The sequence below is a fragment of the Carcharodon carcharias genome, chromosome 1 (assembly GCF_017639515.1).
Source record: "Carcharodon carcharias isolate sCarCar2 chromosome 1, sCarCar2.pri, whole genome shotgun sequence".
In the NCBI taxonomy this organism is placed as follows: Eukaryota; Metazoa; Chordata; class Chondrichthyes; order Lamniformes; family Lamnidae; genus Carcharodon; species Carcharodon carcharias.
Genome location: NC_054467.1, coordinates 1,557,616 through 1,571,677, shown reverse-complemented (window position 1 = coordinate 1,571,677; position 14,062 = coordinate 1,557,616). Strand labels below are relative to the sequence as shown.

The following is a 14,062-nucleotide window of genomic DNA, read 5'->3' as shown; positions in this document are numbered from 1 at the left end:
AATCCCCTCGCGATGAAGGCCAACATATATTTGCATCCCTAATTGCTTGCTGCAGCTGCATGCTAGCTTTCAGTGACTTATGAACAAGAACACCCAGATCCCTTTGGACACCAACACTTCCCAACATCTCACCATATAAGAAATACTCTGCCTTTGTTTTTTCTACCAAACTGGATAACTTTACACTTATTCACATTATATTCCATCTGCCATGCTCTTGTCCATTTACTTAGCCCGTCCAACTCCCCTTGAAGCCTTCGTGCATCCTTCTCACAATTTACACTCCCACCTAGTTTTGGGTCATCAGCAAATTTGGAAATATTGTATTTGATCCCCACTTCTAAATCACTTAAATAGATCGGGAACAGCTGTGGCCCAAAAATTGATCCTTGCGGTACCTCAAAAGTGACAGCCTGCCATCCTGAGAATCACCCCTTTATTCCTGTTTTCTGTCTGTTAACCAATTCTCAAACCATACCAGTATATTACCCCCAATCCTATGTGCTCTAATTTAGTTTACTAACCTCCTATGTGGGACCTTATCATAAGCCTTCTGAAAATCCAAATACACCTTATCCACTGGTTCTCCTTTATCTATGCTACAAGTAACATCCTTAAAAAAACTCCAACAGGCTTGTCAAAAATTATTTCCCTTTCATAAACCCATGTTGGCTCTGCCCAATCATACTATTTTCAAAATGTCTAGTTATCACATCCTTTATAATAAATTCTAGCATTTTCCCTACTACTGACATCAAACTAACAGGTTTGTAGTTCAGTTTTCTCTCTTGCTCCTTTCTTAAATAGTGAGGTTACATTTGCTGCTTTCCAGTCTGAGGAACCTTTGCAGAATCTGTAGAATTTCAAAAGATAACCACTATTGCATCCACTATCCCTACAGCCACCTTCTTCAACACTCTCTGGGATGTAGCTCATCAGGTCTAGGAGATTTATCAACTGTCAATCCAATTATTTTTTTTTTGAGTACTACCTCTTTATTAATTCTAATTTATTTCAGTTCCTTATTTTCACAAGCTCCTTAGTTTCCCAGTATTTCTGGAAGATTTTCTGTATCTTCCTTTGTGAAGACAGTAATTTTTTAGTTCCTCCAGCATTTCCCTATTCTCCATAATAAATTCTCATGTCTCCACCTGTCTCTTTTTCTTTTCACGTACCTAAAGCTTTTACAGTTCGCCTTTGTTACTTGCCAGCTTGCATTCATATTCTCTTTTCCCTTTATCTATAAGTTTCTTGGTCTTCCTTTGCTGTATTCTAAATTGCTCCCAATCCACTTTTTCTGGCAGCCTTATAAACCACTTCCTTTCATTTATGCAATCTATAATTTTCATTAGCCATGGTTGAGTCATCTTTCCTGTTGGGATGAGTGTCTTAGGGCAATGTATATTTGTTGTAGACCATATAATACTTCTTTAAAATACTAGCCACTGCCTGTATACTGTCATATCTTTTAGTGTATTTCCCCAATTCACCATAGCCAAATTGCCCCGCATATCTCCATAGTTTCTTTTGTTCAGATTTAAGACCCTAATGTCAGAATGAACTACCACTTTCTATCATATTATGGTCGCTATTTCCTAAAGGCTTCTTTACAGCAAGACTATTAATTAGCCCTTTCTCATTACTGTCATGAAATCATTGATCTGTGTGCGTGTCTGGGTGCTACAATTAGCAGTCCGTGGAGATTGTAACATTTAAGTTACAGGATGTTCCAATGCTTGTTACATAGGTCTTGCCTAGTAAGATGGATGCCTAGTAAATGGGACCCTCTGGGTGTTTTGTTAGATCACCAGAACAGTTCAAGGGTTAGTGAGCAACTCTTGAGGCAGCCAGTTGCAGGAGAATAACAAACAGGGGAAAGAAGTTCCAAGCAACCACAGTACTGCTGTTAGCTCTGAGGAGCTGAGAAGAGGGCTTGGGAGAAGCCCTGGTAATCGAACAGAAACTAAGATCCAAGGAGACAGCCAACAAGTGTCACAAAGACAAAAGGGGCAGAAACAGGTCCCAGTTAAGTTAAAGAGCTGCGGGGAGCAGGATTTAAGAGGGCCGGTGGGGCAAAGGTACCCCTTTGGAGCAGTGGTTCTGCTTGATACAGCCATACATCTAAAAGTGTGCTTGTAAGCTAGTGTTGAGTCTACTCAGGAATCCAGGGAGAAGAAATCTCAGAAGGTGAGATTGAAACCCTGTGAGGTGGGCCATTGTTAAAACCGTCCGAACTGGAGTGATATTTGAAGAGAATTCCAAGAAGAGGTCTTCAAAGGTGAAGCTGGGAATCCCTCATGAGAAAGAGCTTCAGCGTGATTGTTTGTCTTGGTGTTTACTGACCTCTGGGTGGGTTCTTGAGAAATCAATGGATTCTGTCTTGGTTGCACCCGTCATTTATTCTAGTATGGTGTGTTTGACCACAGTTTCTGTTGATTCACATGTACCTCATCCTTACCCTGAATGCTGGAGTATAAGATACATGTAAATTGTTTTACCGTTCTGAACTTTATTATATAAGTTTGCTTTTGTTTGTTCAAAATCCATGAAATCCTGCAGCTTTATTAAAAAAGCAGGTAACTTGAATCTCGACCTTCATCTACTTTAAAGCAAAAGTTTATTGGTCCCTAACCAGATCTCCCCCCCCATGTCTCAGGGTCTGGCCAATGATCGTAACAAGTTGTTGCGTGAACGTTGGTTCTCTACACTGATCAGTTTTTTATCAGCAATAAGCTTCTCATGTTTGGCCACAGTGATTTTTAGGAGTTGGTCAAGATCAGCATGATCAAGCATCTGCTGCAATAGTCGTCACCATGTTACTGTCCTCACTAGCCAAGTCATTAGGTAACAAAAAAAAATCTATCCCTTCAATAGGTAAACTCAGAACAATTCCCACTGTAAAACTTTGTAAATTGACCTTACGTAAGGGAACAGATTCAGAAGTTCCATGAATATTTCCTATTAATATCTTTCTCCATCAAACCATCTGGAACACATTGATAGTAGCTGATGATACAATGACTGATCTGCCCCAATATCTCATTAATTGGTTTACTTATTTGGTTGGAGGAGTGAGGGAACACTTCTCCCTTGGAGATAAAACATTTAGAATCTCCAGTAGCCTGACCCTCTTCCTTGACTGCTACTTAAAGTATTTTCTTGACTATCCTGAGCTATATCCCCCTTTCTATCCTGAGCTATATCCCCCTTTTCTAGAGTGCTCAACACAGCAGGAAGGGGGATATGGCTCAGTATAGTCAAGAGAATTCTTCTTCAACTACTGCTAGAGTGAGTCGATCAGTTTAAGGAGTCAGGAGTGGGGGAAGAAGCTTCATGCAGCCAAAATGCTGCTGTTAGCTTAGAGGAGTGAGAAGAGGGCTCAGGGGATGCCCAGTAATCGAACAGAAGCAGCCCAGGAGATCAAAGAAAGCAGCCAACAGCTGGGGACTCCTTACTGCAGGTGTTTGGAACAGTGTTCTGCTTGACACGGCCATAGATCTGAAAGTGTGCTTGTGAGCTAGTATTTGAGTGTGCTTGGGAATCTAGGGAGAAGGAATCTTGGAAGGCAAGATTGAAATCTTTGGGGGCGGCATTAACAATGGCCCACCTAAGTGGGAGTGACTTTCGGAGAGAATTCCAAGGAGAGATCTTCGAAGGTGAAGCTGGGAATCCTTTGAGGTTGCTCGATTTGGTGTTTACTGACATTTGGATTGATTCTTGAGAAATCCAAAGACTCTGTCTTAATTGTATGTTTAATTATGTTCGAAGTATGTTTAAGATGCTAGTTGCAGAATGAACTGTATCACTTTCAAACTTAATGTAAAATTCTATCGTAATATGGTCACTATTTTCTAAAGGCTCCTTTACAGCAAGGTTATCGATTAGTCCTTTCTCATTACATAGTACCAAATACAAAGTAGCCTGATCCCTAGTTGGTTCTTCAACATACTGCTCCAGAGATCCATCCTGTACACACTCCAGAAATTCATTCCTCTACAGCATTAGTGCTAATTATTTTACCCAATCTATATGTTGTCATGAAACTAACATATCATTTTCATAATATTTTTCTGGTTTATTGTAAAGTAAGTTTATGGGGGTAAATAAAGTTTAGTGTGTGTGTGATTTAATTATATTTGGAGTTGAGTAGACTGCAAGTTTAAAATCATCAAAAGAAGCTAGGTGCTTAACATGCTAATGAGTAAACATGGATGCCAGCTTAGGTGTGAAAGGAATTTACATTTTAGATAACTGGAGGGAGATTTGGATTTCAAAGTGATCTTAGTCTGTTTACAACTAGGCAGATCAGCAAGGCTAAGGGATGTGTTTATTTTTCCCCGAAGGTTACTGATAATAATGACAATGAAAGTTTTTATATTATGAGGAAGATATGGTTTCAAAGACATATGGAACAATAAAATTTACATATTAAAGAGAAAAATATATAAAGGAGAATGAAAGGTTGTGTCAGAGCCATGTAAGATCTACCAGGAGTGCATGAAATAGCCTTAATGAAGCCTCCAGCATGTGTGCACAAGTCTGCTGTCTAACTAAACGGAAGTTGGGGAAGAGCCATTTGGAATTCCGTTATCTAGGTAGTGGGTCAACTTGGTGAGTTTGTTTTACATCTAAAATCTATTTTTGGACTGTTGCCTTAAAGGCAGTGTAGCTGGGTGTCAGGTTAATTAGGAATTTTAGGAGTTATTATAGTAGTAATTGTAGTCTTTGTGCTTGAAATCTTTTGTTAATAAATATATTAATTTATAAAATCTCTAAAGGTCTTGGTGGACTTATTACTTCTGAATTCAGTGCACGCATCTCATAATAAATATGAATTGCAAGACCATTGTGATAGCGCAACCAAGTTTCCCTCGTGGATTTGGTCTGCCTGGCACACATCATCTGCTACATCATAATGTAAATTGAAATGGCTCATTATTACTGTATTTCTCATGTTACATGCAGCTCTAATTTCCTGACTTATACTGTGTTCACATATATGCTGTAACGGTACCACCATGGCCGATAAACAACTCCCAATATGTGCTGCCCTTTGCTGTTTTGTAGCTCCAAGCAAACCGATTCTACATCTTGGTCCTTCAATCTAAGATCCTCTCTCATGTACTGATGTTGTCACTATTAACAGCACTACCCCACCTCCTTTTCCCTTTTGCCTATCCTTCCTAAATGACAAATATCCTTGAATATTCAATTCCCTTGAATAATCAATTCCCAGTCACCCTGTAACCACACCTCCATAATGGCAATTAAATCATACCCATTTACTTCTATTTATGCCTTAATTGGTGCATTTATCCAAAAGTATCCCGTACAACTCTCTGCCCAGACATATACTTACAGAATATTGCTATCTGCATGCAATGTTTTTGAAAAAAAACCTCATCTGTGGCAGACAAAATATTTTAACCTTTCTAAAACTGTCCCTCTGATCTTCATAAGCTATAATGCTGCAGGCTGACATCACTAAAACCAAATATACTGTGTAAATGCAGATGTATACCAAACATTTCAATCAATTAAAACATTGAAAACATTCTTGTACAGATAGGATACTAACTTTTTAAATAGATTGTGAATAATTAACAATATCATAGCCCAACCAGTCAGAACAAACTTGCAAAGAAATTGTATGATGCCAGAAGCGTAATCCTGGGGTAATTCAATCTGCTGGAGAGAGAAGGCAAGTGGAATTTGGTATCCATAACTAGATTAGCCATGGCTCTGGTCCATTTAGAAATTTCCAAGAACTTGTGAGCTTTGGGGGGCGGGGGGGGGGGGGGGGGGGGGGGGGGGGGGGGGGTTGCAGTTGGAGGGGAAGAAAATATAATGTCTGAGAGAGTTCTCATAAGAGACTATCAAGAGCAGACAGAGGTTCCATTTATGGCTGAAGGCACCAACATAGGAGGATTAAAGTGCAATTAATTCAAAGACAGAAATTATTACAGAATTGTTTTTGTGCCCCAAGATTTTTCTTTTTAACTCTTTCATTTTGACTTGTTCCAAACCATTAGGCTGCCGCTCTGAAACTCTGACTTATTGCACTGCCATAGGCATAGGCACCTGACCATATTATTTAAATGATCTAGCCATCAGAATTTGGACAAAAGGAAAATACACAGATGCTGGAAATCTGAAATAAAAACAGAAAATGTTGAAAATACTCAGATCAGGGAACATCTGTAGAGAGAAAGAGTTAATGACCCTCCATCAGATTCTGGCAGGTAGATGGGTCCTTGGTTTAATGTCTCCTCCAAAAGATGGTACCTCTGACAATGCAGCACCCCCTCAGTACTGCACTGAAGTTCCTCATTTGTTTCCTTGGGTGGATGCTAAAGATCCCATGGCCCTATTTCAAAGAAGAACAGGGGAGTTAACTTTGAAGCAGTCCCTGAATTGACCTGATTTTGATTCTACCTTCTATCTGGTACCCCCATTCATTTCTTGTTAAGCTTGAGAAACCAAGTTTTTCCAGTCTTTTAACCAAATTCTTCGATGGTAGGGAATCAGCCTCCGATGTCTTAATGTCTTCTGTTTACCTTTAATGTCTATAACTGAACACGGTATGCAAAACATGGTCTGGCCAGAGCACAATAAAGTTTCATAATATCTTCCGACTTGCAGTCTGATGTGGTTATATAATTCAGTGTTCTACACGATTTGTTGATTGTAACTACATGCAGTGCTGTGGCAGAGCCCTAGGCCTTTTTCAACAATTTCCTTTGTTAATTCAACTCCATTGTTGGAATATACATGATGCCCATTTTTAAAAATCTTTCCTTGCGAAGTACTTCACATTTATCCATATTTAATCTCATAGGTCAGCCTATTTTCATATTTTGCCTAGGTGGATCCTTGGCTGCCTCTTCAGATCTATCTGCCCTCCCAGTTTAGTATACTGCAAATTTGGTCAGTTTTCACTGGGTTTGAATCCAGGTTGCTCGTATAAATTAGATACAAGGGTGTCAGCATTAATCTGTGCAGCACTCTACATAATGTTTCCTTGCTCTTCAATACCATTCCCCAAACTAGCAGTTACTGCTTACATATGAACAATGACAAACAGGTTAAAAAAACCTCTCTGGCCCATCTAGCCTGTCACATACCATTGTGGTACTGTAAGTATCACAATATATACACTCCACCCACCCAAAAACATATGTTGCCCAGAGAGTGACAAAAAACAAGATAAAAACACATGTCAGTTTGTGGCAGGGAAGAAATCTGATGTAACTAGACAACCCTGAAGATCACTTTGGCCCTGAGTTTCTTGTGGTACCTACTTTTTCTAAGTGGTGATATCCACCTCAGCCAAAAACGCCCAGCGCTCACCTGAAGCAATTTTGTGGATCAGCATTTACCATAACATTCCAGAGATCCGCTATCCACTATTCTCTGGGGAAAAAACCCTCCTGACATCTAATCTAGATGTGGCCTTAAAATTGTGAAGAGTGGTCCTCCCTAATCTATTTAATTGGAATAAACTGCCAACTGGAACACAATCTATTCCCTTCATTATCTTATATACCTCAATAAGATCAATATTAAAAGTGTGGAATTTCACTGGTAACTAAAATGCTTTATCATAGGAATTAGTCTAGTGACCCTTCTCGGCACCCTTTTCAAAGTCTCAGAATCACCCACCATGTGAGGAAACACAATGTTCCAAGCAAGGCCTCGCCAAGATCTTATAATCAATTTTCCTACGAATGTACCCAACACCCTATTTGTTCAAGCTACTGCTTTGTGACCTTGCTCAAGGAGCATTAGAGATGTATATACAAATGCCTAAATCTTTCACTATCCAACTTTATTAATGCTCTTCCCTGAAAGGGTGTATGCATTTTGAGAATTACCCTGCCAACTTTTCTAAATTAAACATTACTCATTAGCCTAATTTCCCAACAAAGATTCACCTGAAGCCATTGCTCATTTTCTATGATGCAAACACTCAATACAGCTGTTAATATAACATGCAAATCGTGTCCCCAACACTTACATCTTAGTAAAAAGTGAAGAGCAATGGTCCCAACACCAGTCTCTGTGGGACACCACTTGTAATCAGTCTCCAAGTGGATCCAAATCTAATTATAACTACATTTTGCCTACATCATTCCAGCTAGCTCTCAATCCAACTCAACTATTACCTAATAAAAAAAGCTTCAATCTTGTAGAGAAGTCTCTCTTGTGGTACCTTATCAAAAATGTATTGGAAGTCTAAGGAGACAATGCTTTCTGCCCTTCATTCAATTTCTTCGTCATTCCTAGTATTTTAAATATTTAAAAATGTCGATTAATAGTTTAGGGTATATAGTTGTCATTGTCCGGGTTGGCCCTTGAAATTAAATTTGATAATATAATTGAAATGCCCAGGAAAGTAACATTGCAATTGAAATTTCATAATAATAAGAAAAACATTGAACTCTCTGACATCAACAACTTGCTTTTCTATAGTTCCTTTAATGCAGTAAAACATACCAGGCACTCAAAGGAGTGTTATCTGACAAAATGCCCATAGAGATATTTAGAAAGATGACCAGAAGCCTGGTCAAAGAGGCATGTTGTGAAGGAGAGAGGTTTAGCAAGGAGATTCAAGTGTTTAAAGTTTAGGCAGCTAAAGACATGGCTGTAAATAGTGGAGAGATTTAATAGTGGGCATGCACAAATGACCAGAATTGGAAAGTGGGGAGCCCATCAGGGGGAAATTGAGATAGTCAAGTCCAGAGGTAACAAAGCCTTGGATGAGTGTTTCAACAATGGATGGGTGGAGACAAGCAATCTTACAAAGGTAGAAGATGGCGGCCTTGGTGGTGAAAAGGATACTGGATCAGAAGCTAATCTCAAGGTCAATAGATCTAACATTTATCTAAGATTCTCGCCCACATCAGAAGAGATGAGAATTAAATAACTGAATTCTTTCACAGCTACCCCCTAAACCCCAAATAATCCCCCAGTCCCCAAAGCACAGACCCCCCCCCATATCACAGCTACCCCCCAATCCCAAATCACAGCTAACCCCCCAACCGCAAATCACAGCTACTCCCCCAAACCTTTGAAATATGATAGTGTATACTTATGCAAGATTTGTATATTGATGGATCTAGTAACACATCCTCGAAGAATGTTTTGAGCTCTGGAAAAATCAGTTAAAGTTGATGCGTCTTTTTGCCATTGTGACACAGTTCCTCATTATGGCTCCCAGGAGTCAATGGGGTGGCATTTTCAATCTCAATATTTCACAAAACAATCGCAACACTCAAAACCAACCAACCAGCAGCGTTGCCACAAATTTTCAGGTGGCGATGAGGAGCCAAAAAACCAATATTGTATAAACTGCTAAATTCTTGCCCCCATTTAGCCTGCCTACAGATGTTAATTATTACCAGTGAAATTGCCACCAACATTTGAAAGGTCGTTGTTACTATTGAGCCAATGAGATTTGTAGAAAATACAGGAAATGGAAGCTTCCTATGGTTACCACCAGCTCAAGTTTTATTACAGATAGATAAAGGCAGATTCTAATGGGTCCAATAAAATGTACCTTTCCATTTCAAAATCTTGACTGTATTAAAACATAAATTATGAAGTTTGTAGAGATGGTATTTTTAGGTAGTGTTAGTGCTTCAAAAGCAGCAATTATAGATGTAGTTATCTACTTTATTATCGCCTTATGTGGCTCAGTGTCAAATTCTGCTTTGTGTTCCTATGAAGCTCCTTGGGACATTTTGGTGCATTAAAGTTGTTGTTGTAGTATGTGCTTGACAGTGATTGTTCTTTCTATTTATAACATTTTTATTTCAGCTTGGGCCCTAGCTCAATTACCATGTCCAATTCTGGGCACCACACTTTATAAAGTTGTCAGGGTCTTAGAAAAGAGGCAGAGAAGATTTATTAGAATAGAAATAAGAATGAGACACTTCTATTACTTGGAGAGGCTGGGGTTGTTCTCCTTAGAGTGGAGATGGTTAACAGGAGATTTAAGAGGGAATGTACTGACCGAGGGTGGTCAAAGCAGATTCAATAATATTTTTCAAAGGGGAACTGGGTAAATACTTGAAAGGGAAAAGGTTGCTACAGAGCAAAGGCAGGAAAATGGGGCTAACTGAATAGCTATTTCAAAGAGCCCATCATGCATGTGCTGGTTGAGTGGCCTTCTGTACTATATAATCCAATGACTCTAGGGTCTTTCTAAGAGGTGTTTTGCTTTCTTTACTTAAAATATTCTTCTCTTGCTTTAATTTTATAATCTTAAATGGAAAATTTGCAAGCAAAAAAGAGCAAGTGCTTGTCTAATCTTATAACTCAGCCTTGACTACCTACTGTCAAATAAAAGGAAATCCCCACAAAGCCACTGATTTCTTTAAATGCTGTAAATTAATGTTGAAATCATTTTCTGTCATTATTGCTATTGTTACTTTATCATCTTTGAAAAGAACCACAAGTTTGAGAGAGATTTGGAAGCTACACGTTGTTCAAATTATCAAGATTTGAAAAACATGACCCAACCTTTTTTTTTTTAAATGAGGCAAATTGGTTTGGTAACTGTGGAGATACACTGTTAAAGCGAATATGGATTTTGACCACAAACCAGTATCCCAATTACAAAAATTCTTAACTTTTACAATGTCTGATAATAGACAGGATCACAAGCTGGGTAAAGTTGAAGGTGTCCAGCTCAACTTATTTCATTCATCCATAATCAAAAGCCACAAAGCTTTAACCTGTGTCACCTCATTCTGATAGCCTGGCATCAGCAGAATACATTATTCTACTTATTTAAAAGACATTATTTAGTAATTGACTTTATTTTTAAACTCTCTCATGGGTTGTGGGCATTTGCTGGCAAGGCAGCATTTGTTGCCAATCCCTAATTTCCCTTGAACTGAGTGGCTTGTTAGGCCATTTCAGAGAGCAGTTAAGAGCCCACCACATTGCTGTGGGTCTGGAATCACATGTAGGCCAGACCAGTTAAGGAAAGTAGATTTCCTTCCCTAAAGGACATCAGTGAACCAGATAAGTTTTTATGACAAGCATTGACAGTTGGTCACCAATACTGAGACTAGATCTATTAACTGAATTCAAATTCCACTAGCTGCTGCAGTAGGATTTGAACTTATGCACCCAGAGGAATAGCCTGGGCCTCTGGATAACTAGTCCAGTGACATTACCACTAGGCCACCATCTCCCCCAAATAAAAATTCTTAATTTGCAAATACCTTCAGGTCCATCCCAAAATAGGAAAAGCTCAGTTTACAACCACATATAAGAGGGCTGGCAGATTGTGGAGTTGAGGCCACAATCAGCCATGATCTTATCAAATGGCAGAGCAGGCTCAAGGGGACAAATGGCCTGCTCCTAATTCGTATGTTCATATACTTCGCACAGTTATACAGAAACCTTCCACCAGTGGACTAAATAATTAGATGGTTAAAGTATAACACCACAGATTACATCTAGTAGGAGTAGGCTTAATGAATATTTTGAATGTTTCTTGAACCCCACTTATATTTAAAGTCTGACAAATCTGGTTATTGCATCAATGAATTAGAAATTCTGAACTGTTTCTGACCCAAGCAAGGTCAGTTAGGAGGAGCACAATTGGGACCAAGACCAAACCTCATGCACAATGTTCTGATGAAGAGTCATACAGACTCAAACCGTTGACTCTGTCTTCCTCTCCACAGATGCTGTCAGACCTGTTGATTTTTTCCAGCTACTTTTGTTTTTGTTTCAGATTTCCAGCATCTGCAGTATTTCGCTTTTATCTCATGCACAACAGTTTGCTTTTAATGACTAGAGAAACCAAGATATTAAAAAAGTTTAAAAAGCCAATAAAGCAGCTACATATACATTTTGCATCATTAAATGATTTTTCTTTATAATTGTGCCTACAAAATAACCTAAATAGATGTGTAAAATGCTGTTTAACAGAATATATTACTCATGAGGCAACAACCACCACTTTCCACTAGGGTTAGCAACTTTGACATCAAATCTCCAATCTTTCTTACTGACACCACCCACCCACCCCCCCCCCCCTCCCCCGACCCCAACCAAATGATTAACAAACAGTATGCGAAAACATGAGAAGTAATGCCCCTACGATTTATTTCCTGGATTGCTCACGGTAGTGCCACAGGAATTAAATCTTTAATCCCTGCAGCGACGCCAGGAGTGTTGGCAACGCTCCTCTCGCTGCCAGATCCCGTTAATTAGGTGATGAAGCCCATGCTGGGGAATAAAGACAAGAAATACTCAGCAGGTCGGGCATTACCAACTTTTTGGCCATTTAACCTCTCTTGCCTTCCCTTCTGTTTCCTCTCTTCGCCCTTCCCCATTCCAACTACTTAAAACCTATTCTATCTGGAATGTTTGTCCAGTTCTGATGAGGGGGTCGTCAACCTGAAGCGTTAACTCGGTTTCTCTCTCTCTCTCTCCATATCTATATACACATATACATATATATATATATATACACACACACACACAGGTGCTGCCGGACCTGAACATTCGCCCTATTTTCTGTCCTTATTTCACATTTCCAGCATCCACGGTAACTTCCTGGTGTCAGATGCTCAGGAAAGGGCAGGCGAGGCGACAGCAGCCGGAGAGGTCGGATGAGTCCAGAGACGACAACAACCTCCATCTAGATCCCGCCTGGATCCGGGGGGAGGGGGAGGGGGAGGGGGAGGGGGAGGGGGAGGGGTCGCCCCCTCAGCCAAACCCCGCCCCCCCACCCCCCCCCCCCATACTCGGGCTTGGGAAATAACAACTAACGGTTGTCGAGATCCGCGTGTGAGAATTAGACTGAATTTCAATATAGTAAAAGCCCGCGACATAGACAAGAATCGGGACTCACAGGTTTGCCGTGGGTTGAAATTCGGCCTTTAGCCTGGTCAGTGCAGGAGGGATGAAGCCGCGAGTTCCCTTCCCCCTGAGGGCGGAGGGAGGCTCGAGGGCAGGGCGGCTACTCACAACCTAGCGCACCCAACCGCGCATGCGCGGTGGGGGGGGGGGGGGGCGGGGGGTGGTGGTTGGTGGCGGGGCAGGGCAGGATGGCACCTCTCCGGAGATCCGAGCTCCATCTCGATCCGGGAGCGCGCCCGGCCACCGCCGGCACCGCCTGCTCATGCGCAACCAAGAGGGCGCCAGGGTGGGGGAAGAGCTCAGGCCGCCGCGTCGACCACGCATGCGCACCGGCGGGCGGGTACGCGGTGCGAGCTCCACACACACACACACCATCGCGCGCGCGTGAGCGAAGGGTGGGTGCGCAGGCGCGAATGGAGGATGCCTTGTCGGGACTTCGCACTGACAGTTGGGCCTCTATTAGCTGATAATTAATTGTCATTAAGCAGAACCCCTAAAACTTGAAGCGCCTGTTGAGAACACGTGAAAAAAATCAAAGGAATGGTACAAATGAGAAAGGTAAAAAGGAATGAAAAGTGAAGGAGTCGTGTAATGGTTACTGAGGATGAGGCAAGGCTGTGCTTCTTTTTAAAAACCGGTTTCACATCCCTTGTGATGTTGAAGATATTGTGGAATTTAATATTTTTTTGAAAAATATACTTTATTCATAAAATACCTGGAAGAACATTCCAAACGATTTCAAAATCACCATCACATAAGTACAAACGGATTCACATGGATCACAAGGTGCGTCAACATAATCAATGAATATTACAATCATATCAATATGCTCATTGCAGACAATCAGACAATGGTATCGGAGTTATCAACATACATCATGTTGCACTCTGAGGTGCTTCAATACATTTATGATACAATTAGTATTCACTGCATACATTCATTTTGAGCTGCACAGCCCCTAGGTGCACTGTGGCAGAAAGGTCTTAGACAGCGACCTTTCCCCATTGAGCCTTTGTGGCAGCTGCCCCAAGCTTTAGTGCATCCCTCAGCACGTAGTCCTGGACCTTGGAATGTGCCGGTCTGCAACACTCGGTCGGGGACAACACTTTGCGCCAGAAGACCAACAAGTTTCGGGCAGACCAAAGAGCGTCTTTCACCGAGTTGATGATCCTCCAGC

The 14,062-nt window shown here is 40.8% G+C and overlaps 1 protein-coding gene across 5 annotated transcripts in view; it reads right to left on the bottom strand.

Annotated features, from left to right (window-relative positions):
• Positions 1-13,033, bottom strand: part of LOC121277425 (sodium/hydrogen exchanger 9B2-like) — a 139,214-nt gene extending 126,181 nt beyond the window's left edge. For 3 of the 5 annotated variants that reach the window (XM_041186872.1, XM_041186901.1, XM_041186909.1), the window contains exon 1: positions 12,878-13,033. The gene's annotated coding sequence lies outside the window, so the exon portion shown is untranslated. Of the gene's footprint in view, positions 1-12,121; positions 12,250-12,520; positions 12,658-12,877 lie in introns of those variants that run through there. The other 2 variants (XM_041186891.1, XM_041186881.1) reach the window with 2 other exon arrangements.
• Positions 13,034-14,062: the final 1,029 nt, after the last annotated feature.